At 36.8% G+C, this 27060-nt stretch overlaps 2 long non-coding RNA genes across 2 annotated transcripts in view; both read right to left on the bottom strand.

The window, feature by feature from the left end:
- Positions 1-704: 704 nt before the first annotated feature.
- On the bottom strand, positions 705-1835 carry LOC147471202 (uncharacterized). The gene is made up of 2 exons (XR_015191353.1): positions 1470-1835; positions 705-748 (listed from the first exon to the last, which is right to left on the bottom strand). It is a non-coding gene; the product is annotated as an uncharacterized LOC147471202 (long non-coding RNA).
- Positions 1836-2854: 1019 nt separating this feature from the next.
- LOC147471203 (uncharacterized) overlaps positions 2855-27060 on the bottom strand; it is a 33536-nt gene continuing 9330 nt past the window's right edge. The window contains exon 2 of the long non-coding RNA XR_015191354.1: positions 2855-3124. This is a non-coding gene — a long non-coding RNA (uncharacterized LOC147471203). The remainder of the gene's footprint in view (positions 3125-27060) is intronic.

Consider the following 27060-nt stretch of genomic DNA (forward strand, 5'->3'; position numbering starts at 1 on the left):
ATCGTCATTTTTTTTTCTTGCACCTTTTTTTTCGCAATTGATTTTTCCTTTAATATAACAAAAATCAGTGAATTGAACTGTAATCCGTTTCGTTATCAGAATGGCTCTAACGTGTATTTTAAGCATTTTTGGCATTTTTTCAGGATCGTCATTTTTTTTTCTTGCACCTTTTTTTCGCAATTGATTTTTCCTTTAATATAACAAAAATCAGTGAATTGAACTGTAATCCGTTTCGTTATCAGAATGGCTCTAACGTGTATTTTAAGCATTTTTGGCTTTTTTTCAGGATCGTCATTTTTTTTTTCTTGCACCTTTTTTTCGCAATTGATTTTTCCTTTAATATAACAAAAATCAGTGAATTGAACTGTAATCCGTTTCGTTATCAGAATGGCTCTAACGTGTATTTTAAGCATTTTTGGCTTTTTTTCAGGATCGTCATTTTTTTTTTCTTGCACCTTTTTTTTCGCAATTGATTTTTCCTTTAATATAACAAAAATCAGTGAATTGAACTGTAATCCGTTTCGTTATCAGAATGGCTCTAACGTGTATTTTAAGCATTTTTGGCTTTTTTTTTCAGGATCGTCATTTTTTTTTTCTTGCACCTTTTTTTTCGCAATTGATTTTTCCTTTAATATAACAAAAATCAGTGAATTGAACTGTAATCCGTTTCGTTATCAGAATGGCTCTAACGTGTATTTGAAGCATTTTTGGCTTTTTTTCAGGATCGTCATTTTTTTTTTTCTTGCACCTTTTTTTTCGCAATTGATTTTTCCTTTAATATAACAAAAATCAGTGAATTGAACTGTAATCCGTTTCGTTATCAGAATGGCTCTAACGTGTATTTTAAGCATTTTTGGCTTTTTTCAGGATCGTCATTTTTTTTTTCTTGCACCTTTTTTTTCGCAATTGATTTTTCCTTTAATATAACAAAAATCAGTGAATTGAACTGTAATCCGTTTCGTTATCAGAATGGCTCTAACGTGTATTTTAAGCATTTTTGGCTTTTTTTTCAGGATCGTCATTTTTTTTTCTTGCACCTTTTTTTTCGCAATTGATTTTTCCTTTAATATAACAAAAATCAGTGAATTGAACTGTAATCCGTTTCGTTATCAGAATGGCTCTAACGTGTATTTTAAGCATTTTTGTTTTTTTTTCAGGATCGTCATTTTTTTTTCTTGCACCTTTTTTTCGCAATTGATTTTTCCTTTAATATAACAAAAATCAGTGAATTGAACTGTAATCCGTTTCGTTATCAGAATGGCTCTAACGTGTATTTTAAGCATTTTTGGCTTTTTTTCAGGATCGTCATTTTTTTTTTCTTGCACCTTTTTTTTCGCAATTGATTTTTCCTTTAATATAACAAAAATCAGTGAATTGAACTGTAATCCGTTTCGTTATCAGAATGGCTCTAACGTGTATTTTAAGCATTTTTGGCTTTTTTTCAGGATCGTCATTTTTTTTTCTTGCACCTTTTTTTTTCGCAATTGATTTTTCCTTTAATATAACAAAAATCAGTGAATTGAACTGTAATCCGTTTCGTTATCAAAATGGCTCTAACGTGTATTTTAAGCATTTTATGGTTTTTTTCAGGATCGTCATTTTTTTTTCTTGCACCTTTTTTTTCGCAATTGATTTTTCCTTTAATATAACAAAAATCAGTGAATTGAACTGTAATCCGTTTCGTTATCAGAATGGCTCTAACGTGTATTTTAAGCATTTTTGGCTTTTTTTTCAGGATCGTCATTTTTTTTTTCTTGCACCTTTTTTTCGCAATTGATTTTTCCTTTAATATAACAAAAATCAGTGAATTGAACTGTAATCCGTTTCGTTATCAGAATGGCTCTAACGTGTATTTTAAGCGTTTTGGCTTTTTTTTCAGGATCGTCATTTTTTTTTTCTTGCACCTTTTTTTTCGCAATTGATTTTTCCTTTAATATAACAAAAATCAGTGAATTGAACTGTAATCCGTTTCGTTATCAGAATGGCTCTAACGTGTATTTTAAGCATTTTTGGCTTTTTTCAGGATCGTCATTTTTTTTTCTTGCACCTTTTTTTTCGCAATTGATTTTTCCTTTAATATAACAAAAATCAGTGAATTGAACTGTAATCCGTTTCGTTATCAGAATGGCTCTAACGTGTATTTTTTTCCTTTAATATAACAAAAATCAGTGAATTGAACTGTAATCCGTTTCGTTATCAGAATGGCTCTAACGTGTATTTTAAGCATTTTTGTTTTTTTTTCAGGATCGTCATTTTTTTTTTCTTGCACCTTTTTTTTCGCAATTGATTTTTCCTTTAATATAACAAAAATCAGTGAATTGAACTGTAATCCGTTTCGTTATCAGAATGGCTCTAACGTGTATTTTAAGCATTTTTGGCATTTTTTCAGGATCGTCATTTTTTTTTTCTTGCACCTTTTTTCGCAATTGATTTTTTCCTTTAATATAACAAAAATCAGTGAATTGAACTGTAATCCGTTTCGTTATCAGAATGGCTCTAACGTGTATTTTAAGCATTTTTTTTTTTTTCAGGATCGTCATTTTTTTTTTCTTGCACCTTTTTTTCGCAATTGATTTTTCCTTTAATATAACAAAAATCAGTGAATTGAACTGTAATCCGTTTCGTTATCAGAATGGCTCTAACGTGTATTTTAAGCATTTTTTTTTTTCAGGATCGTCATTTTTTTTTTCTTGCACCTTTTTTCGCAATTGATTTTTCCTTTAATATAACAAAAATCAGTGAATTGAACTGTAATCCGTTTCGTTATCAGAATGGCTCTAACGTGTATTTTAAGCATTTTTGGCATTTTTTTCAGGATCGTCATTTTTTTTTCTTGCACCTTTTTTCGCAATTGATTTTTCCTTTAATATAACAAAAATCAGTGAATTGAACTGTAATCCGTTTCGTTATCAGAATGGCTCTAACGTGTATTTTAAGTATTTTGGGCTTTTTTCAGGATCGTCATTTTTTTTTCTTGCACCTTTTTTTTCGCAATTGATTTTTCCTTTAATATAACAAAAATCAGTGAATTGAACTGTAATCCGTTTCGTTATCAGAATGGCTCTAACGTGTATTTTAAGCATTTTTTTTTTTTAAGATCGTCATTTCTATTTTTTTCTTGCACCTTTTTTTCGCAATTGATTTTTCCTTTAATATAACAAAAATCAGTGAATTGAACTGTAATCCGTTTCGTTATCAGAATGGCTCTAACGTGTATTTTAAGCATTTTTGGCTTTTTTTTTCAGGATCGTCATTTTTTTTCTTGCACCTTTTTTTCGCAATTGATTTTTCCTTTAATATAACAAAAATCAGTGAATTGAACTGTAATCCGTTTCGTTATCAGAATGGCTCTAACGTGTATTTTAAGCATTTTTACTTTTTTTCAGGATCGTCATTTTTTTTTTCTTGCACCTTTTTTTTTCGCAATTGATTTTTCCTTTAATATAACAAAAATCAGTGAATTGAACTGTAATCCGTTTCGTTATCAGAATGACTCTAACGTGTATTTTAAGCATTTTTGGCTTTTTTTCAGGATCGTCATTTTTTTTTCTTGCACCTTTTTTTCGCAATTGATTTTTCCTTTAATATAACAAAAATCAGTGAATTGAACTGTAATCCGTTTCGTTATCAGAATGACTCTAACGTGTATTTTAAGCATTTTTGGCTTTTTTCAGGATCGTCATTTTTTTTTCTTGCACCTTTTTTTTCGCAATTGATTTTTCCTTTAATATAACAAAAATCAGTGAATTGAACTGTAATCTGTTTTGTTATCAGAATGGCTCTAACGTGTATTTTAAGCATTTTTGGCTTTTTTTCAGGATCGTCATTTTTTTTTCTTGCACCTTTTTTTCGCAATTGATTTTTCCTTTAATATAACAAAAATCAGTGAATTGAACTGTAATCCGTTTCGTTATCAGAATGACTCTAACGTGTATTTTAAGCATTTTTGGCTTTTTTTCAGGATCGTCATTTTTTTTTCTTGCACCTTTTTTTCGCAATTGATTTTTCCTTTAATATAACAAAAATCAGTGAATTGAACTGTAATCCGTTTCGTTATCAGAATGACTCTAACGTGTATTTTAAGCATTTTTGGCTTTTTTTCAGGATCGTCATTTTTTTTTCTTGCACCTTTTTTTTCGCAATTGATTTTTCCTTTAATATAACAAAAATCGTTGAATTGAACTGTAATCCGTTTCGTTATCAGAATGGCTCTAACGTGTATTTTAAGCATTTTTGGTATTTTTTCAGGATCGTCATTTTTTTTTTCTTACGCGAAAGGCTCAAGGAGGCTCGAGCGGTTGCAGTGGAAACGGCCCGTCGCGCACAGTCGATATGGGCCGAGGACTACAACCGGAGAGTGCGGCAGAAGTTCACACCAGCAGAGGGTGATCTTGTCCTTGCCAGAGAGTACGCCCGCCGGACAGGGGTGGCAGGCCGAGCTCTTGGTTCCCGGTGGAGTGGCCCTCTGCGGGTGAAGAAGCAGGTAGGCCCTGTCACCTTCATCTGCCAGTCGACGCAGCCGCCTTACCGAGAGAAGGGTTACCACTGTAACCAGATGAAGCAGTACGTGGTCCAAGAAGAGCTAGAGTTCTTCCCCGAGGCTGAGGTGGACGATGGAACCGAGGATCCGAGTGTCCCTGGTGCGAGTAACCAGGAGTAAGCGCGTCAACAACCTAATGTAGGTATTGACCTTCTGTGGTATCCCTGATGGTTGTCCTCTTTTTAAGGAAGGGCTAACCAGTGTTTCGCTGTAGTCTTAGAGTGGGTTATCCCTGATTGTTTGTTGGCTCTTTTTATCAGTTTTAAGTTTAAGGTTAATTTTAAGATTTGCTTTTGTTTTAGGTTTGGGTACTTTTATGTTTGTTTCAGCCTATTTTTAGTTTTTCTCTTTGCCATTTTTGATAAATTATTTTTTTAGATTTGGCTGATTTTTATTTAAGGTCGTGGATCTCTCCCCTTTTTATATTTTTATAAGTTCTTCTTTTGCCTGGATGGTGATTTTTAACTATGCTCGACATTAAAACCCCTTTTTATTTGCAGTTGATGTTTAGTCCACAGGCCTTGACGATGCGGCCTATGAACTTAGAGGGGGAGGAGTTGTAGTGATGTGCTTCGCCCCAGCCATCCCTCCAGGACCAATGCACGAGTTTCCCTTTGTCGCCACGAGGGGGAAGCGGCGCCAAGAGATGGCGTTGCCCTGGAGGGCCTACTACTCGCTCCCTCCTTGGAAGGAGGGCCTACCACATGCTCCCTCCCTGGAAGGGGGCCCATAAATACCCCTGCGAGGCCCTGGATCGTCCCCCACTCGTGTATGAGACTCTTTATGCCTCACACCCTGTTCCCATAACACAGCAACAAAAAATTATAAGTCTTGTGACACAGGAGCTACCCTGGTTTCCGGGGCCTCTCGTCTTGCTCGACATTTTTGTTTCTGTGTTTTAAAGTAAATCAAAGTCGAGTAAAACCTGTTTTTTCAGACTTTTGCACTTTTAGTGCCTTGCCTGCACCTTCAGTGCTTTGTTATTTGAAGGTAGCACGAGACTACAGTAGTTGTAGTTAGCCCCCACCCCAGACCCGCAGCTCTCTTCTACCACAGGGTAGCCCTTACGGGCCGACCCCTGGGTAGGGAGGCCCAGTAGTCTGGGGCGTCCTTTGGGCGCAACTTTTCTCTCCTCCTAATTTTTTTCCATTCTTCTGTGTGACTTTCCTGAGCCTACGGGAGTCTCCTTGTGAGCTCCTGTATTCGCTTGGGGGGTGGGCACCAACTTACCGTCCCTCGCACTAGGCAGGTTCGGCGGTTGGAAGGTGTCTTACACACAACTCCGATCCCTTAGTTGGTACTGGAGAACGCAACCAGGCTTCCACTAAGGGGGGGTGAGGACGATTAACTAAAAGACGTGTTTTATTTTATCCTCTCTTAGCTATTGGGATTAGGTTGATCCAAAAGTTAAGGGAAAAGGTAGTCCCCTCAGGACAACGGGCTTTGGCCCAGGGTTCGGACCTGGTCCGACACCCAGTATGATTGATTCCCCGGCTACCCTTCCTCCTCCCCAAGGAGGAGGGGCGACTCAGACCCTTTCTAAGACCACTTTGACCAGTAATGGAACCCCGACCAATGACCGACCCAGACGACACATTAATATCCCTCCCCAGAACGCAAGGTGCGTGAACATCCGTTGCATGAAAGAAAATCAATCCTTGCAGAATGTCAACCCCTTTATCATTAAGAAGGTCCTTGATGGTCAAGTGGGAGGCAGTTTTGATTTTGTCCGAAAGTTGCGAGATGGTAGCCTCCTTGTGAAAGTGCAATTTAAGTCTCAGGTTAACGATTTACTTAAGCTGACGCAGATTCATGACATTACAGTAAAAGTAACTATTCCTGTTGGCCCAAATACCTGTAAGGGAGTAATCTTTCACAGGGATTTGAGGACAATGGAAGAAAGCGAAATTCTTGATGCCATGAATGACCAAAACGTTGTGGACGTAAATTGCATGACCAAGAAAGATGGGAATGCGCGAACAAAGACCGGATTGTGTTTCTTGACCTTTGCTTCAAATAAAATTCCAAGTACTGTCAAAATCGGATATGAGATTGTTCAAGTACGACCTTACATTCAAAAGCCAATGCGGTGTAATAGATGCCAAAAATTTGGACACACCTCATTAAGATGCAATGATAAGGATACTAACAAATTCACTTGCGGTAAATGTACTGGAGATCACGATACCACTGAATGCACGGAAAAGACACTCAAGTGTGCTAACTGTGGAGGTCCCCATCAGTCAGGCTCTGCTGATTGCAGTAGCCTGAAGAAGGAGACTGAGACATTAGCATACATGAGAGAACACGATGTTAGCTACCGTGAGGCCAAGCAGAAAGTGGAAGGTTTGACAAGCAAACCCAATACTTCTTACGCCTCAGCAGTAACTAACACTGTTTCCAGTGCAAGCAGTGTTAATCAGCAGCTCGCAGTTAAGGACCAGGAAATTGCAGAATTGAAAGAAACGGTAAAGGACTTAATGAATCAGATTAAAGAATTGAATAAGACAATTAAAGAAATTGCTGAATCAACCCAGCAAAAACAGCATCTTAAGGAGGTCGATACCAAATCACAATCCGGATCGCACCTTCTCGTCCAGGCGACCCCCACTAGAACTTCGTCTGGTGGTAGTTCTGCTCGTAAGAGCAGATCATCCTCCGCCGGGCGTCTCTCTGGTGGAGGGGAGCAGGCCATGGAGACTACTGTCTCCAAAAATTCCCGAGAGAGGCCCTCGGGAAGCGAGGGAGAGGAGGAGGCGCCTCCCTCCCAAAAAAAGAAAATAAAAACCACCGGACAAGGCACTTCCAAACCCCATAAAACGTAATCCACGCGTATACCATCATACAATGGAACTGTCGAAGTCTTAGATCAAAAGTAAACTCTCTTAGATCCTCGTCCTATGCTCCCGATATTATCGTACTACAAGAAAGCCATTTAAACGACCAAGTCTCTGACGAGGTCGTATCGCTAAGAAACTACCATCTTTGTAGAAAAGACCGAGAGGGAAGGGGTGGAGGCGGAGTCGCCATGTACATCCACCAGAATCTCCCTTTCATTGAAGTGACGATTAATTCTACTTTGGAACACGTCGCATGCAAAGTAAAATTCAATAACACGTATCTGACTATATGCTCAGCTTACTGTCCACCTGATAAAAGGTTAATCTATGATGAGCTTTTTGCTATTCAGGACAGTCTGCCAAACAATAAATTAATTCTAGGAGATTTCAATGCTCGTCATACATCATGGGGTTCCCCACGGGTGAATGGTAGAGGTGAGCAAGTAGTTAAGTTGATCAACGACTCTGATCTGGTTCTTCTAAATGATGGTAGTCCAACGCGAATAGACGATAATACCGGTAATTTGAGCTTTATAGACCTATCACTGGTTTCCTCAACACTAGCAGCCAAGTGCCTGTGGCACACCATTGACGACTCGTTGGGAAGCGATCACCTTCCTATTTGTATTCAATATTCATGCGACACCACGAGGACGCCTTCAGCACCCAAATTTAACGTAAAAAGAGCAGATTGGGTCGCCTTCACAAGGAGCGTCAAGCTCGAAGTTGTTGGAGAAACCATTGATGATAAAGTAAACAGTGTTCAAAATTGTATTATAAATGCAGCAATGGCAACCATACCTAAGACTTCGACAGATAGCGTTAAGCATAGAGTTCCATGGTGGACACCAGATTGCCGCAGGGCGCTATGTGAACGAAATAGGGCCTACAGGCTTTTCCATAATAATATCACAAATGAGAACTTTCGCAAATACAAACAAGCGAGAGCTAGGGCTCGTAGAACAATCAGACAAGCCAAAAGAGACTCCTGGCGAAGCTTTGTCTCTACGATAAACAGCAATACTAAAATTTCAGAGGTTTGGTCCACAGTCAATAGAATTAATAGAAAAAAACAATCAATAAAAATCAGAAACATTTTACATGAGGGAAATAATTATGATGAACCTAGAGACATTGCTAACACAATCGCCAGGCAGTTCTCTTATACAAGCAGCTCGGAAAACTACAACCCTGCATTCCTGACCACCAAGGAAGCAGCCGAGCTGCAACCAATTCACTTTGCCACAGGAGATAATTTTGATTACAATAAAGATCTAACTATAAATGAGCTTGTCCGAGCCCTAGAAGCCTGTAGAGGAACATCCCCAGGCCCCGATGAGATTCGATATGAGATGATAAAGCATCTTAATCATGATGACATGATTAAGTTGCTAGAAGTGTACAATGATATTTGGAAAAGCCAAACTTTTCCAAATTCATGGCACTTCGCCCACATCATTCCCATATTGAAAGGAGGGGGAAATCCCAGATCCGCCATCTCTTACCGCCCAATTGCGTTGACAAGTTGCTTATGCAAGGTCATGGAAAGAATTGTTAATAGTAGGCTATTGCATTTTTTAAATACCAGAAATTTACTAGTTGACGAGCAGTGCGGCTTCCGAAAGGGACGCCAAACTCTCGATCAGCTAGTAAAACTGGAAAGTCATATTCATGAGGCATTTGCCAAAAAGCATTTTTTGATATCAGTATTTTTAGACATAGAAAAAGCCTACGACATGACTTGGCGACATGGCCTACTCAGAAAACTTTATGCTTTCGGATTACGTGGAAACTTGCCTTGTTTTATCCAAAATTTCATTTCTGACAGAACGTTTTCTGTCAAATTATTTTCTGACAACGTCACTTTCTCGGACATTTTTGTCCAGGCAAACGGGGTCCCACAAGGAAGTGTCTTGTCTCCCACATTATTTTTATGTATAATTAATGACATTTTACCATCTCCTCCTCGGAATCTTAAATACTCACTGTACGCCGATGATTGTGCATTGTGGCACTCCAGCAATAATGCAGAGTTCTCGGCAAATCAAATCCAATTGGCACTGGATATGATTCATAACTGGGGCCTCCAGTGGGGTTTTAAGTTTTCCATAAGAAAGAGTATTGGAGTGGTTTTTACACATAGGAGAAAGCCCAACATCAGGCTAACTCTAGACAACCATCCAATACCTATTCAAAATTCAGCTAGATTTCTTGGTCTACTCTTTGATAGTAGATTAAATTGGAAAGACCACATTGGTCAGTTAAAGAATAAATGTCAAAAAGCACTCAATTTATTAAAGTGCATTTCTGGACACAAATGGGGAGCTGATAGAAAGTCTTTACTGATGTTATATAAATCCCTGATTAGATCTAAAGTAGATTATGGGTCAATCGTGTATGGCTCGGCAACGAGCTCAACTCTGAAAGGTTTGAATGTTGTGCAGAATGCGTGTTTACGCGTCTGTCTTGGAGCCCTTAAGTGCACTCGCACCGAGCGCCTAGAGGTAGAGTCGGGAGTACCTCCCCTCCGTCTTAGACGCGGCCAGCTTGCGCTGACCTATGCCGCAAAGGTAGCCAGGCAGCCCCAACATCCCAACAGGGATGTTTTGCGCCGGCAGGTAGGGCCCCAGTATCGCGGCGGGAAGCCGCTGGGCAATAGACTCCATGACCTCACAGAAAAAGTCGGTATAGATCTCTCTACCATCGATACCCTGGTTCAGTCAAATATAGCACCGTGGGAAACACCCAATTTTTCTACTGTTGTAGACTGGCTACCATCAGCCAAAGCCACGGTGTCGGAGGTGGAGGTACGCCAGAGGTTCAGAGAGATCCTAATTAAACATCTTTCCTTTTTTCATTTATATACCGACGGGTCCAAGACAGACGAGTGTGTGGGAGCGGGTGTATGGTCGACTGAATGTCAGTTGAGATTTCGATTGCCGAATCATACATCGATCTTTCTTGCCGAACTTTTTGCAATAGATAAAGCTTTAGATTTTGCCCTATCGACGACCCACGATAGAATAGTCATTTTTTCAGACTCGTTAAGTTCAATTAAAGCCATTAAATCACTAGAAACCACCTATAATGAAATACAGGGTAATATCATTCGTAAAATGCATAGTGCCAATAAATCAATCAAACTGATATGGGTACCTGGACACTCGGGTATCCATGGTAATGAACAGGCTGACAAACTAGCCGGGTCGACTGGCGATCTGGAGCCTGGTATTATCCGCACAGATCTCAGGTGTTTTGTCTCTTTTATAAAAGCAAAAATCCATCTCCTGTGGCAGAGTGAGTGGACCGACCTCACAATCAGAAAATTCAAAAATGAAATCGAAATGTGGGACACAGCCCACAGGAAGAACAGAAGGGAGGAGGTGGTATTGGCTCGGCTGCGGGTCAATGCCACAAGATATACCCACCTTACTCCCTATATGAACAAAAATTTCCCTCCACAGTGTGGTCAATGCAACAGACCCTTCTCAATACCACACTATCTAATATCATGCCAAATATATAATAGACAAAGACAAAAAATAAAAAACTATTTACAAATAAAAAATATAGAACTAAATATAAACAATTTACTATCAGATAATGAAAAAATAATTAGTAAAGTAATCACTTTTTTAAAGGAGACAAAACTTTATGACCTTATATAGATTGATAAAATAAAATGGAATCATTGGCTTAATAACCTTGGCCTGTGCCGCTGGTTGATAGCCAATAAATCCAACAAGCAAGCAAGCAAGCAAGCTGGATCGTCAGCAGATAGCCACTTGTAGATGAGCCTAGCTCGGCAACAGCACTGCTCACAACCTGTGCCCTTTTGGCACTTGTTGTTTTTTTTCTCTTTTTATTGGAACTTTTATTGTCAATCTTATTGTTTTTAAAGGGTTGCGACCATAGGCTAAATTCATGGCCAGCCAAAAGGAGAAGTTTTCAATATAGAAGGAGGAGAGACCTTTTGTTCTTTGTGTGAATATATTTATATAATAAACTATGATCGGAATGATTTCATTTTATATTTTTCAAGTCCTTTTGTGAAACACTGAAATAAGAATGTTTGCCTGACTCTAGCCACGCCTGCTCGGCAATGTCCTGTGTAGGAACTCTTTCTTTCCACATACAAACTGACATACACTCATACACATACATAACATACATTTTACACGTCTTTTACTGTCTCGCATATACACGGGTGCTGATCCCTTATCAGCTGGTGGCAGCCTACCCCTACACAGGACGAGATTCACGTTACCATGGATTCAATCGGGAATTTACTTTGGGGCAAGGAAATGTCTCGGGGAATCACTACAATCACACTGCATTAAACAAGCACCAATTGCAACCCCTGATGCATCGGTATGGACCTCGAAAGGTCTGTCGAAATCAGGTTTGCTCAGGACTGGTGTTGTGACAAGTGCCTTCTTTAAGGCCTGGAAAGCAACTTCTTCCCACTGGCCCCAGACAAACTTAACATCCTTGCGAGTTAGGCTGGTAAGTGGTGCTGCAAGTTTAGCATACCCTTCAATATGCCGTCTGAAGAAGCCTGTACACCCAAGGAAGCGACGCACCTCCTTTTGGTTCCTAGGCTGAGGCATCTTCTGAATAGCAGACACCTTATCTGGGTCAGGTTCTACACCCTTGGGCGAGATCTTAAAACCCAGGAATTTAAATGTGTCGGTTGCAAATACACACTTCTTCCTGTTGAGCCTGAATCCTGCTTTTAAAAGGAGTGCCAAAGTCTCATCTAAATGCTTTAGATGCTCAGTAAAACTACTACTGTGTACTACCACATCATCCAAGTAGGCAATGGTATGTTTGCCCAAAACAGATGACAGCACACAGTTGACAGCCCGTTGAAAGGTTGAGGGGGCAGTTGCTAACCCAAATGGCAACTTCCTGAACTGAAAGAGACGGTGCCCATCCGAGAATGCTGTCTTTGGCCTATCATCTGGGTTCACATCCACAGTCCAATAGGCACTGCGAGCATCCAGAGCAGTAAACCACATAGTTCCATGGAGCTGATCTATGAGCTCATCAATGCGTGGCATTGGATAGGCATCCTGCTCTGTAATACTGTTGAGACTCCGATAATCAATGCAAAATCTAGTTGACCCATCCTTCTTCCTAACCAGAACGATTGGGGAATGCCAGGGGGAGGTGGAATGTTCAATCACCCCTTGTGCAAACATATTGTCACACTCTTCACGAATGAACTTTTTAGATGCTTCTGGAAGGCGCCACTGTCGTACACATAATGGACCTTCACCCTCCTTAGTCTTAATGTTGTGAGAAATGCCAGGTACTGTGCCCAGTTTCGCCTGAGCATCAAACAAAGACACATATTTTGCCAGCAATTGTCTAACTTGCTGCTGTTGCTCAAGACTGAGGTGACCAAGGTCAAACTCGGCTAAAATGTCACTAAACTCAGGATTACCTGGCCGAACCTCATCCTCAGAACAACAAGTGGTAGTGGCTGTCTGTTCAATTGGCACTTGTGCCACCACACTGCAAGGAGGCAAATCAATATCTGGCAAAAGGATATAATCACCTGCATTACCAAAATCTCCAACAGCATCAAAACTATCAAAGTCATCGTCAATGAAGCCATCGGCAAGTTCAGGTTTAGATATATCACCATCCTCACCAATAAATAACTCAGCTCCTAACGTTTGCTCCTCTATAGCATACTGAAAAGGAGTCTTACTAACACTGGCAATTTTCTTTTCAGCACCATTGTTAAAAATTGCACTTTCACTTGACACTGTACTATTAATCGCACCCTTAGTGACTATATTAGCACTTTCACATTTTTCATCACAAACACTATCACTGTTCACAGCCTCGCAAACACTTTCTGCAGTTGACGGAGTATGACCATTTACATCTGTGCTTCCAGCCTCAAGTGAGAAAACCTGTATTACATCATCAACTATAGCTAACCTATTCTTCACCTCTTGTAGAGACCTAGGCACCACCAAGGGACACTCAATACCAGAAACTAGAAGTTCCTTGGCAGCCTGCAATCTTCGAGGAACGCTACATTTAATGAACCGCCCGCTGCAAGGTGGTACACAAACAGGTACAGCAACATGTGCCACCTGTGAAGAGGGTAGCAACTTTGATCGTTGAGGATGTATCTCAACAAGAACTACCTGTAATGACCGAGAGTCTGTATACTCGACAGGGAACTTAATACCTTGCACAACCAGAACATCCATCTTATCAGGATCGGAAAAACACTCCAGCCTGAAGTTGAAGCGTCTAAGAAGATCCATACCCAGCAAGACTTCTCCAGGAAAGGAAATATCATCCAAGATGCATACTTTATGTTTCACATGGATCTGTTCACTTACATTAAACACTACTGCACTTTCACCTAAAACTGGAATAGTTTTGCCAGACACCCCTTTCACCCTTTTACAGGTTTCTTTCTCGCACCTTATTCCCAACTTTTCAGCTGCTACTGTTTTGGCAATGGTCACCTCAGAACCTGTGTCGACAAAACATTGCATCCTGCACCCATTAACCATCAAATATACCATTGGGCGACCTACAGGTTTCTGAGAGTTCTTACCATAACAGTTAGTGGTTGACAGCACCTCTTTCTCCGCCAGCAACGGTGACGCTGCCTTTCCCGACCTGGCGTGATACAAAGGGACACTGTCGAGCAAAGTGACCTGGCTCACCACACGCAAAACACTTTCTCCTCTCGTTCAACACACGACACTCTGAACTGTCATGCTCATGATTTTTATGGTAACGACAGTACCTCCGTGGTGGATGATCAACCTCGGCTGCTGCAAGAGCCCGTGGTCGGAAAGGCGATCTATTAAGAGGAGAGCCAACCCCAGGACCTTCACTCTCCCTGAGACTCCATACTCTCTGGGTAGTCTCGACAAGATTTGAAAGCTCAACCTCTTCCTTTACCACAACTGCTTCCCTGATCCACCGAGGGAGCCCTTGCAAAAAGACCCGTCTAATTAGGTCATCTGGGTCACCAATAGCCTGAGGGTAATCACGTAATCCTTGATAAACCATGCCCTCTAAAATAAAATAAAAATCCATGGGCGCTTGCCCTGGTTGTAGCTTCTGACCATGTAGTACATGATAAAAATCAGACGAAGTGCCAGTTCCCCTAAATTTCTGTCTCAGTTTCTCCTTAAACTCGACCCATGACACAATGTTGTCAAAGAGGGGCGAATTCACAATTAGTTCTGCCGCACCCTTACATGATGCCTTTGCAGCTTTAATGAAGGCTGCATCGGTCTGAGGGCGAGTGTGGCTCTCAACACTTCGAAGCCAACTTTCGACCTCCTGATTGCGTTTAAGGGGGTGCGCAGAACTAACCTCTGCCTTAAACTGGGGGATCGGATCCCTCTGCACCACAAACTCAACTGAAGGAGTTTCTCTGAAGGAGACAGGTGTGGACGGACGAGACATACGAGCCTCCATCTCACTATTCTGCCGCCGCAGACTCTGGACCTCTAGTGTGAGCTGAGAGATCTTTTGAAACAGCTCTTCCATCACCGAAAGTTCAGGAAGACTTTCGATGCCTTGGTCTCCCGAGTCTGGCACGAGTGGCTGCCCTGAAGGGGAGTCCCTCTCTAGCGGAGGAGCAGAAGCAGTAGCCCGACTCGTCGAAGGACGGGCAGGACTATTATTACGATTTCCGCCGTTCTTTCGACCCATGGCTCGTGTCTGAATTGTGCTGATTTTGCCTTAAAAAAATCACTACAGCCAGAGCTACAACACTCCAACACAACTTTAGGACTAAAGAGGACACAGGATACCCTAAATAAATCCACCAAAAATCACTGCACTATCCTAACTCACACGGACATATGCAAAAATTCATAATAAAACTCACAGAAAACATACATCAGAAACGTACAATTCGTTTAAAACATTCGTAAAATTACCCGAACCAAAATCACATAAAACAGTCATAAAAACACTCATGAAAATATAAAACATTCGCCCAAAAACTGACTAAAACAAAGACTCATAAAACAGACAAAGACTCATAAAACAGACAAAGACTCATAAAACAGACAAAGACTCATAAAACAGACAAAGACTCATAAAACAGACAAAGACTCATAAAACAGACAAAGACTCATAAAACAGACAAAGGCTCATAAAACAGACAAAGACTCATAAAACAGACAAAGACTCATAAAACAGACAAAGACTCATAAAACAGACAAAGACTCATAAAACAGACAAAGACTCATAAAACAGACAAAGACTCATAAAACAGACAAAGACTCATAAAACAGACAAAGACTCATAAAACAGACAAAGACTCATAAAACAGAGAAAGACTCATAAAACAGAGAAAGACTGCGGAACCTAAAACACATTTAAACTTAAAACATTCACTAAACAATCGTACATATTCGTAAAACATACACAAAACATGAAAACAATCACAACATAAATCACAAATTCACATAACCTTTATAAAGCTGTCGCACATTAAGCCTTTACAAAAACCATTTACGATAACTACATTCACGCATTTAGAAACTGCTAAACATTCATTCAAGCATTTTAACACAAAAAAAACATCGAACCCCTAAAAACTCACAGCAAAAAAATATAAAACTCAATCATACTCTTAACTAAGATCCCAAATACCGAAAAATAAAACACCAGAAAAACACGTACAAAACAAAGCCATAAAACACCAAATCACGCATCCATAAAACATAGACACAGAAAAATGAAACCATAAGAAAATAAATCCATGGAGATAAACTAAAAATAAAACAGTAAAACAGAGAAAACAAACCAAAATAAAACAAAAGAAACCATTCAAAATAAAACAAACTAAAAGAACATAAAATAAGAATCTGGGCAGACGAACAGGTGACTACGGGTGAAGACTTCGTGAAGACATGAGCGTCTTACGCGTAACAAGCAGTTACACCGTCAAGGAGTCATCAGGCTTAACAGGTGCTTTGAAAGCACATACAATGCGCCATATCCCACCGCTTGCCACCAAAAATACCTATACGCTGTAGTGGGTATTTAATAAACTCCGTAGAGTTCATTATTGGAGATGTTAAATTTGGTAGCGTGTTACCCAACTACGCGTAATTATTCAATGTGTGGGTCTGGCGCATTTTAGAGAAGATGACTCTCGGGTGTAAAAAAGTTCATCCCGCAGCCACCGTTTAAAACAAACTGGCTGCCTGACTTAAAAAGGCAATATAAAAAATAGAAGCATCCATATTATACATTTATTAACACAGTCATTCGGAAACAAAACCAATATACATGAATAACACACCATACACTTACTTGTTAAAAAGAGGGTAAAACCACACAGCACGAGAAACTGTCAGCCAGGTAAAATCCAAGAGAGGTCGTCTGCCACTACACAAATCCAAGAACCCTCTCCTGTTAACCGCCCTGGCCTGACCTTTTATGTGGCAGCTTCCCGCGCTTATGTTGAGGTTTTACCCATAATGCAATATATAATAATCAAAATAAAAAAGGTGTGTTTTGAAAATAAACTTAAAATACATAAAACAAAATTAGAAATCAAACATATACAAAAATGGGCATATAAAAGACTTAAAACAGGAAAGTAGGAAAAAGTGAAAGAAGGGATCCGTGTGGAGAAACGAGAGAAAACAGGAAGAGATACACAGATGAAAAATGAAAGTAAGGTGTTATAGTCGAAGGAAAAGAGACAAGATCAAGGTAAGGTAAGTAAAGAATATAAGGTAAGCAGTGTATAAGTACTTGTTGTATAGAGTAGTAGAAATGTAGATGTAGACGAAAACACGGAACAATCAGAAAGGTAAGTCAAAGGAACATAAAAACGCACTTTATTCTTATTAAAAAAAACGAACACACACACACGAAATAGCGAAGCCAAATCATCTTGCAGGGCGGAAAGGTCCGTAGATTCTTTCGTGACGTCAGGGGACAGGCGGCCCGAAATCTGCGGGATGACCCGCCTGATACCAGGGGATAATTCACTACACTCTCAATTGCTAAATCCTTTAATATAACGAAAAACAGCGCATTTAACTATAATCCGTTTCATTATCAGAATGGCTCAAACGTGTATTTTAAGCATTTTTGGCTATTTTCAGGGTCTAGTCAATTTTTTTTTAAGTGCACCTTTTTTCTCTCAATTGCTAAATCCTTTAATATAACGAAAAGCAGCGCATCTAACTATAATCCGTTTCATTATCAGAATGGCTCAAACGTGTATTTTAAGCATTTTTGGCTATTTTCAGGGTCGTGTATATTACTGTCATTTTTTTTTTTTTTAGTGCACCTTTTTTCTCTCAATTGCTAAATCCTTTAATATAACGAAAAGCAGCGCATCTAACTATAATCCGTTTCATTATCAGAATGGCTCAAATGTGTATTTTAAGCATTTTTGGCTATTTTCAGGGTCGTGTATATTACTGTCATTTTTTTTTTTAGTGCACCTTTTTTCTCTCAATTGCTAAATCCTTTAATGTAACGAAAAGCAGCGCATCTAACTATAATCCGTTTCATTATCAGAATAGCTCAAACGTGTATTTTAAGCATTTTTGGCTATTTTCAGGGTCGTGTATATTACTGTCATTTTTTTTTTAGTGCACCTTTTTTCTCTCAATTGCTAAATCCTTTAATATAACGAAAAGCAGCGCATTTAACTATAATCCGTTTCATTATCAGAATGGCTCAAACGTGTATTTTAAGCATTATTGGCTATTTTCAGGGTCGTGTCATTTTTTTTTTTTTTTTAGTGCACCTTTTTTCTCTCAATTGCTAAATCCTTTAATATAACGAAAAGCAGCGCATCTAACTATAATCCGTTTCATTATCAGAATGGCTCAAACGTGTATTTTAAGCATTTTTGGCTATTTTCAGGGTCGTGTATATTACTGTCATTTTTTTTTTTAGTGCACCTTTTTTCTCTCAATTGCTAAATCCTTTAATATAACGAAAAGCAGCGCATCTAACTATAATCCGTTTCATTATCAGAATGGCTCAAACGTGTATTTTAAGCATTTTTGGCTATTTTCAGGGTCGTGTATATTACTATCATTTTATTTTTTAGTGCACCTTTTTTCTCTCAATTGCTAAATCCTTTAATATAACGAAAAACAGCGCATCTAACTATAATCCGTTTCATTATCAGAATGGCTCAAACGTGTATTTTAAGCATTTTTGGCTATTTTCAGGGTCGTGTATATTACTGTCATTTTTTTTTTTTAGTGCACCTTTTTTCTCTCAATTGCTAAATCCTTTAATATAACGAAAAACAGCGCATTTAACTATAATCCGTTTCATTATCAGAATGGCTCAAACGTGTATTTTAAGCATTTTTGGCTATTTTCAGGGTCGTGTCATTTTTTTTTTAGTGCACCTTTTTTCTCTCAATTGCTAAATCCTTTAATATAACGAAAAGCAGCGCATCTAACAATAATCCGTTTCATTATCAGAATGGCTCAAACGTGTATTTTAAGCATTTTTGGCTATTTTCAGGGTCGTGTCATTTTTTTTTTTTTTTAGTGCACCTTTTTTCTCTCAATTGCTAAATCCTTTAATATAACGAAAAGCAGCGCATCTAACTATAATCCGTTTCATTATCAGAATGGCTCAAACGTGTATTTTAAGCATTTTTGGCTATTTTCAGGGTCGTGTATATTACTGTCATTTTTTTTTAGTGCACCTTTTTTCTCTCAATTGCTAAATCCTTTAATCTAACTATAATCCGTTTCATTATCAGAATGGCTCAAACGTGTATTTTAAGCATTTTTGGCTATTTTCAGGGTCGTGTATATTACTGTCATTTTTTTTTTTAGTGCACCTTTTTTCTCTCAATTGCTAAATCCTTTAATATAACGAAAAGCAGCGCATCTAACTATAATCCGTTTCATTATCAGAATGGCTCAAACGTGTATTTTAAGCATTTTTGGCTATTTTCAGGGTCGTGTATATTACTGTCATTTTTTTTTTAGTGCACCTTTTTTCTTTCAATTGCTAAATCCTTTAATATAACGAAAAGCAGCGCATCTAACTATAATCCGTTTCATTATCAGAATGGCTCAAACGTGTATTTTAAGCATTTTTGGCTATTTTCAGGGTCGTGTATATTACTGTCATTTTTTTTTTTAGTGCACCTTTTTTCTCTCAATTGCTAAATCCTTTAATATAACGAAAAGCAGCGCATCTAACTATAATCCGTTTCATTATCAGAATGGCTCAAACGTGTATTTTAAGCATTTTTGGCTATTTTCAGGGTCGTGTATATTACTGTCATTTTTTTTTTAGTGCACCTTTTTTCTCTCAATTGCTAAATCCTTTAATATAACGAAAAGCAGCGCATCTAACTATAATCCGTTTCATTATCAGAATGGCTCAAACGTGTATTTTAAGCATTTTTGGCTATTTTCAGGGTCGTGTATATTACTGTCATTTTTTTTTAGTGCACCTTTTTTCTCTCAATTGCTAAATCCTTTAATATAACGAAAAGCAGCGCATCTAACTATAATCCGTTTCATTATCAGAATGGCTCAAACGTGTATTTTAAGCATTTTTGGCTATTTTCAGGGTCGTGTATATAAGTCATTTTTTTTTTTAGTGCACCTTTTTTCTCTCAATTGCTAAATCCTTTAATATAACGAAAAGCAGCGCATCTAACTATAATCCGTTTCATTATCAGAATGGCTAAAACGTGTATTTTAAGCATTTTTGGCTATTTTGATGGGGCGGTCTATTACTGTCATTTTTTTTTTAGTGCACCTTTTTTCTCTCAATTGCTAAATCCTTTAATATAACGAAAAGCAGCGCATCTAACTATAATCCGTTTCATTATCAGAATGGCTCAAACGTGTATTTTAAGCATTTTTGGCTATTTTCAGGGTCGTGTTATTTTTTTTTTTTAGTGCACCTTTTTTCTCTCAATTGCTAAATCCTTTAATATAACGAAAAGCAGCGCATCTAACTATAATCCGTTTCATTATCAGAATGGCTCAAACGTGTATTTTAAGCATTTTTGGCTATTTTCAGGGTCGTGTCATTTTTTTTTTTTAGTGCACCTTTTTTCTCTCAATTGCTAAATCCTTTAATATAACGAAAAGCAGCGCATCTAACTATAATCCGTTTCATTATCAGAATGGCTCAAACGTGTATTTTAAGCATTTTTGGCTATTTTCAGGGTCGTGTCATTTTTTTTTTAGTGCACCTTTTTTCTCTCAATTGCTAAATCCTTTAATATAACGAAAAGCAGCGCATCTAACTATAATCCGTTTCATTATCAGAATGGCTCAAACGTGTATTTTAAGCATTTTTGGCTATTTTCAGGGTCGTGTCATTTTTTTTTTTTAGTGCACCTTTTTTCTCTCAATTGCTAAATCCTTTAATATAACGAAAAACAGCGCATTAACTATAATCCGTTTCATTATCAGAATGGCTCAAACGTGTATTTTAAGCATTTTTGGCTATTTTCAGGGTCGTGTCATTTTTTTTTTTTTTAGTGCACCTTTTTTCTCTCAATTGCTAAATCCTTTAATATAACGAAAAGCAGCGCATCTAACTATAATCCGTTTCATTATCAGAATGGCTCAAACGTGTATTTTAAGCATTTTTGGCTATTTTCAGGGTCGTGTCATTTTTTTTTTAGTGCACCTTTTTTCTCTCAATTGCTAAATCCTTTAATATAACGAAAAACAGCGCATCTAACTATAATCCGTTTCATTATCAGAATGGCTCAAACGTGTATTTTAAGCATTTTTGGCTATTTTCAGGGTCGTGTCATTTTTTTTTTTAGTGCACCTTTTTTCTCTCAATTGCTAAATCCTTTAATATAACGAAAAGCAGCGCATCTAACTATAATCCGTTTCATTATCAGAATGGCTCAAACGTGTATTTTAAGCATTTTTGGCTATTTTCATGGTCGTATATTACTGTCATTTTTTTTTAGTGCACCTTTTTTCTCTCAATTGCTAAATCCTTTAATATAACGAAAAGCAGCGCATCTAACTATAATCCGTTTCATTATCAGAATGGCTCAAACGTGTATTTTAAGCATTTTTGGCTATTTTCAGGGTCGTGTATATTACTTTTTTTTTTTTTAGTGCACCTTTTTTCTCTCAATTGCTAAATCCTTTAATATAACGAAAAGCAGCGCATCTAACTATAATCCGTTTCATTATCAGAATGGCTCAAACGTGTATTTTAAGCATTTTTGGCTATTTTCAGGGTCGTGTATATTACTGTCATTTTTTTTTAGTGCACCTTTTTTCTCTCAATTGCTAAATCCTTTAATATAACGAAAAGCAGCGCATCTAACTATAATCCGTTTCATTATCAGAATGGCTCAAACGTGTATTTTAAGCATTTTTGGCTATTTTCAGGGTCGTGTCATTTTTTTTTTTAGTGCACCTTTTTTCTCTCAATTGCTAAATCCTTTAATATAACGAAAGGCAGCGCATCTAACTATAATCCGTTTCATTATCAGAATGGCTCAAACGTGTATTTTAAGCATTTTTGGCTATTTTCAGGGTCGTGTATATTAGTGTCATTTTTTTTTAGTGCACCTTTTTTCTCTCAATTGCTAAATCCTTTAATATAACGAAAAGCAGCGCATCTAACTATAATCCGTTTCATTATCAGAATGGCTCAAACGTGTATTTCAAGCAATTTGGCTATTTTCAGGGTCGTGTATATTATTGTCATTTTTTTTTTTAGTGCACCTTTTTCTCTCAATTGCTAAATCCTTTAATATAACGAAAAGCAGCGCATCTAACTATAATCCGTTTCATTATCAGAATGGCTCAAACGTGTATTTTAAGCATTTTTGGCTATTTTCAGGGTCGTCATTTTTTTTTTTCTTGCACCTTTTTTCTCTCAATTGCTAAATCCTTTAATATAACGAAAAGCAGCGCATCTAACTATAATCCGTTTCATTATCAGAATGGCTCAAACGTGTATTTTAAGCATTTTTGGCTATTTTCAGGTCGTGTATACTGTCATTTTTTTTTTTTTAGTGCACTTTTTTTCTCAATTGCTAAATCCTTTAATATAACGAAAAGCAGCGCATCTAACTATAATCCGTTTCATTATCAGAATGGCTCAAACGTGTATTTTAAGCATTTTTGGCTATTTTCAGGGTCGTGTCTTTTTTTTTTAGTGCACCTTTTTTCTCTCAATTGCTAAATCCTTTAATATAACGAAAAACAGCGCATCTAACTATAATCCGTTTCATTATCAGAATGGCTCAAACGTGTATTTTAAGCATTTTTGGCTATTTTCAGGTCGTGTATATTACTGACATTTTTTTTTAGTGCACCTTTTTTCTCTCAATTGCTAAATCCTTTAATATAACGAAAAGCAGCGCATCTAACTATAATCCGTTTCATTATCAGAATGGCTCAAACGTGTATTTTAAGCATTTTTGGCTATTTTCAGGGTCGTGTCATTTTTTTTTTTTAGTGCACCTTTTTTCTCTCAATTGCTAAATCCTTTAATATAACGAAAAGCAGCGCATCTAACTATAATCCGTTTCATTATCAGAATGGCTCAAACGTGTATTTTAAGGATTTTTGGCTATTTTCAGGGACGTGTTATTTTTTCTTTTGGCTATTTTCAGGGTCGTGTATATTACTGTCATTTTTTTTTTAGTGCACCTTTTTTCTCTCAATTGCTAAATCCTTTAATATAACGAAAAGCAGCGCATCTAACTATAATCCGTTTCATTATCAGAATGGCTCAAACGTGTATTTTAAGCATTTTTGGCTATTTTCAGGGTCATTTTCTTTTAGTGCACCTTTTTTCTCTCAATTGCTAAATGCTTTAATATAACGAAAAGCAGCTTATCTAACTATAATCCGTTTCATTATCAGAATGGTTCAAACGTGTATTTTAAGCATTTTTGGCTATTTTCAGGGTCGTGTCATTTTTTTTTTTAGTGCACCTTTTTTCTCTCAATTGCTAAATCCTTTAATATAACGAAAAGCAGCGCATCTAACTATAATCCGTTTCATTATCAGAATGGCTCAAACGTGTATTTTAAGCATTTTTGGCTATTTTCAGGGTCGTGTCATTTTTTTTTTTTAGTGCACCTTTTTTCTCTCAATTGCTAAATCCTTTAATATAACGAAAAGCAGCGCATCTAACTATAATCCGTTTCATTATCAGAATGGCTCAAACGTGTATTTTAAGCATTTTTGGCTATTTTCAGGGTCGTGTCATTTTTTTTTTTAGTGCACCTTTTTTCTCTCAATTGCTAAATCCTTTAATATAACGAAAAACAGCGCATTTAACTATAATCCGTTTCATTATCAGAATGGCTCAAACGTGTATTTTAAGCATTTTTGGCTATTTTCAGGGTCGTGTCATTTTTTTTTATTGCACCTTTTTTCTCTCAATTGCTAAATCCTTTAATATAACGAAAAGCAGCGCATCTAACTATAATCCGTTTCATTATCAGAATGGCTCAAACGTGTATTTTAAGCATTTTTGGCTATTTTCAGGGTCGTGTCATTTTTTTTTTAGTGCACCTTTTTTCTCTCAATTGCTAAATCCTTTAATATAACGAAAAGCAGCGCATCTAACTATAATCCGTTTCATTATCAGAATGGCTCAAACGTGTATTTTAAGCATTTTTGGCTATTTTCAGGGTCGTGTCATTTTTTTTTTTTAGTGCACCTTTTTTTCTCAATTGCTAAATCCTTTAATATAACGAAAAACAGCGCATTTAACTATAATCCGTTTCATTATCAGAACGGCTCAAACGTGTATTTTAAGCATTTTTGGCTATTTTCAGGGTCGTGTCATTTATTTTTTTTGCACCTTTTTTCTCTCAATTGCTAAATCCTTTAATATAACGAAAAGCAGCGCATCTAACTATAATCTGTTTCATTATCAGAATGGCTCAAACGTGTATTTTAAGCATTTTTGGCTATTTTCAGGGTCGTCTATTTTTTAAAACCCTTTAATATAACGAGAATCAGCACATTTAACTATAATCCGTTTCATTATCAGAATGGCTCAAACGTGTATTTTAAGCATTTTTGGCTATTTTCAGGGTCGTGTAATTTTTTTTTATTGCACCTTTTTTCTCTCAATTGCTAAATCCTTTAATATAACGAAAAACAGCGCATTTAACTATAATCTGTTTCATTATCAGAATGGCTCAAACGTGTATTTTAAGCATTTTTGGCTATTTTCAGGGTCGTGTCATTTTTTTTTTAGTGCACCTTTTTTCTCTCAATTGCTAAATCCTTTAATATAACGAAAATCAGCGCATTTAACTATAATCCGTTTCATTATCAGAATGGCTCAAACGTGTATTTTAAGCATTTTTGTTTTTTCTATTTAGGATCGTCATTTTTTTTTTCTTGCACCTTTTTTCTCGCAATTGCTAAATCCTTTAATATAACGAAATATTTACATATAAGAGACATTAAAATAACGAAACGGATTACAGTTAAATGCGCTGATTTCCGTTATATTAAAGGGAAAAGCAATATCGAGAAAAAAGGTGGAAAAATAAAAAATGACGATCCTGAAAAAAAACGAAAATGCTTAAATTACACGTTAGAGGCATTCTCATAACGAAAAGGATTACAGTTAATTGCGCTGATTTTCGTTATATTAAAGGGAAAAGCAATTGCGAGAAAAAAGGTGCAAGAAAAAAAAATGACAATACAGAAAAAAAATGCTTAAAATACACGTTAGAGGCATTCTGGTAACGAAACGGATTACAGTTAAATGCGCTGATTTTCGTTGTAATAAAGGAAAAAGCATTTGCGAGAAAAAAGGTGGAAGAAAAAAAATTGACGATACTGAAATAAAACCGAAAATGCTTAAAATACACGTTAGAGCCATTCTGATAACGAAACGAATTACAGTTAAATGGACTGATTTTTTGTTATATTAAAGGAAAAAGCAATTTCAAGAAAAAGGTGGAAGAAAAAAAAATGACGATCCTGAAAAAAAAACCGAAAATGCTTAAAATACACGCGAGTAGCATTCTGATAACGAACCAGATTACAGTTAAATGCACAGATTTTTGTTTTATTAAAGGAAAAAGCAATTGCGAGAAAAAAGGTGAAAAAAATGCACGATCCTGAAAAAAAAACGAAAATGCTTAAAATACACGTTAGAGCCATTCTGATAACGAAACGGATTACAGTTAAATGCACTGATCAAAGGAAAAAGTAATTGCGAGAAAAAAAGTGTAAGAAAATAAAAGACGTTCCTGAAAAAAACGAAAATGATTAAAATACACGTTAGAGGCATTCTGATAACGAAACGGATTACAGTTAAATGTGCTGATTTTCGTTATATTAAAGGAAAAAGCAATTGCGAGAAAAAAGGTGAAAAAAAAAATGACGATCTTGAAAAAAAAAACGAAAATGACACGTTAGAGCCATTATGATAACGAAACGAATTACAGTTATATGCACTGATTTTTATTTATTAAAGGAAAAAGTAATTCCGAGAAAAAAAGGTGCAAGAAAAAAAAAAAGACGATTCTGATAAAAAAAACCGTAAACGTAATATACTTTACAGCCATTCTGATAACGATACGGATTACAGTTAAAAGCACTGATTTTTGTGATATTAAAGGAAAAAGCAATTGCGAGAAAAAAGGTGCAAGAAAAAAAAAGACGATCTTGAAAAAAAAAACGAAAATGCTTAAAATACACGTTAGAGCCATTCTGATAACGAAACATATTACAGTTAAATGCACTGATTTTTGTTATATTAAAAGCAAACGGAATTGCGAGAAAAAAAGTGTAAGAAAAAAAATGACAATCTTGAAAAAAAATCGAAAATGCTTAAAATACACGTTAGAGCCATTCTGATAACGGAACGGATTACAGTTAAATGCACTGATTTTTGTTATATTTAAAAAAATGTAATTGCGAGAAAAAAGGTGAAGAAAAAAATATGACGATCCTAAAAAAAAAAAAAAAATGCTTAAAATACAAGTTATACGCATTCTGATAACGAAACGGATTACAGTTAAATGCGCTGATATTCGTTATATTAAAGGAAAAAGCAATTGCGAGAAAAAAGGTGCAAGAAAAAAAAAATGACGACCCTGAAAAAAACCCGAAAATGCTTAAAATATACGTTATAGCCATTCTGATAACGAAACATTACATTTAACAGCACTGATCTTCGTTATATTAAAGGAAAAAGCAATTACGAGAAAAAAGGTGTAAGAAAAAAAAATGATCCTGAAAAAAAAAAACCGAAATGCTTAAATTAAATACACGTTAGAGCCATTCTGATAACGAAACGGATTACAGTTAATTGCACTGATTTTTGTTATAAAGAAAAAAGCAATTGCGAGAAAAAAGGTGCAAGAAAAAAAAATAACGATCCTGAAAAAAAAACCCGAAAATGGTTCAAATACACGTAAGAGGCATTCTGATAACGAAACGGATTACAGTTAAATGCGCTGATTTTCGTTATATTAAAGGAAAAACCAATTGCCTTTTCCTTTAATATAATGAAAATGAGCGTATCTAACTGTAATCCGTTTCATTATCAGAATGACTCTTACGTGTATTTTAGGCATTTTTGGCTTTTTTCAGGATCGTGCATTATTTTGCACCTTTTTTCTCACAATTGCATTTTCCTTTAATATAACGAAAATCAGTGAATTTTACTGTAATCCGTTTCGTTATCAGA

The sequence above is a fragment of the Penaeus japonicus genome, unplaced genomic scaffold (assembly GCF_977035675.1).
Source record: "Penaeus japonicus unplaced genomic scaffold, GWHDUDI00000001_assembly GWHDUDI00000010, whole genome shotgun sequence".
Classification (NCBI taxonomy): domain Eukaryota; kingdom Metazoa; phylum Arthropoda; class Malacostraca; order Decapoda; family Penaeidae; genus Penaeus; species Penaeus japonicus.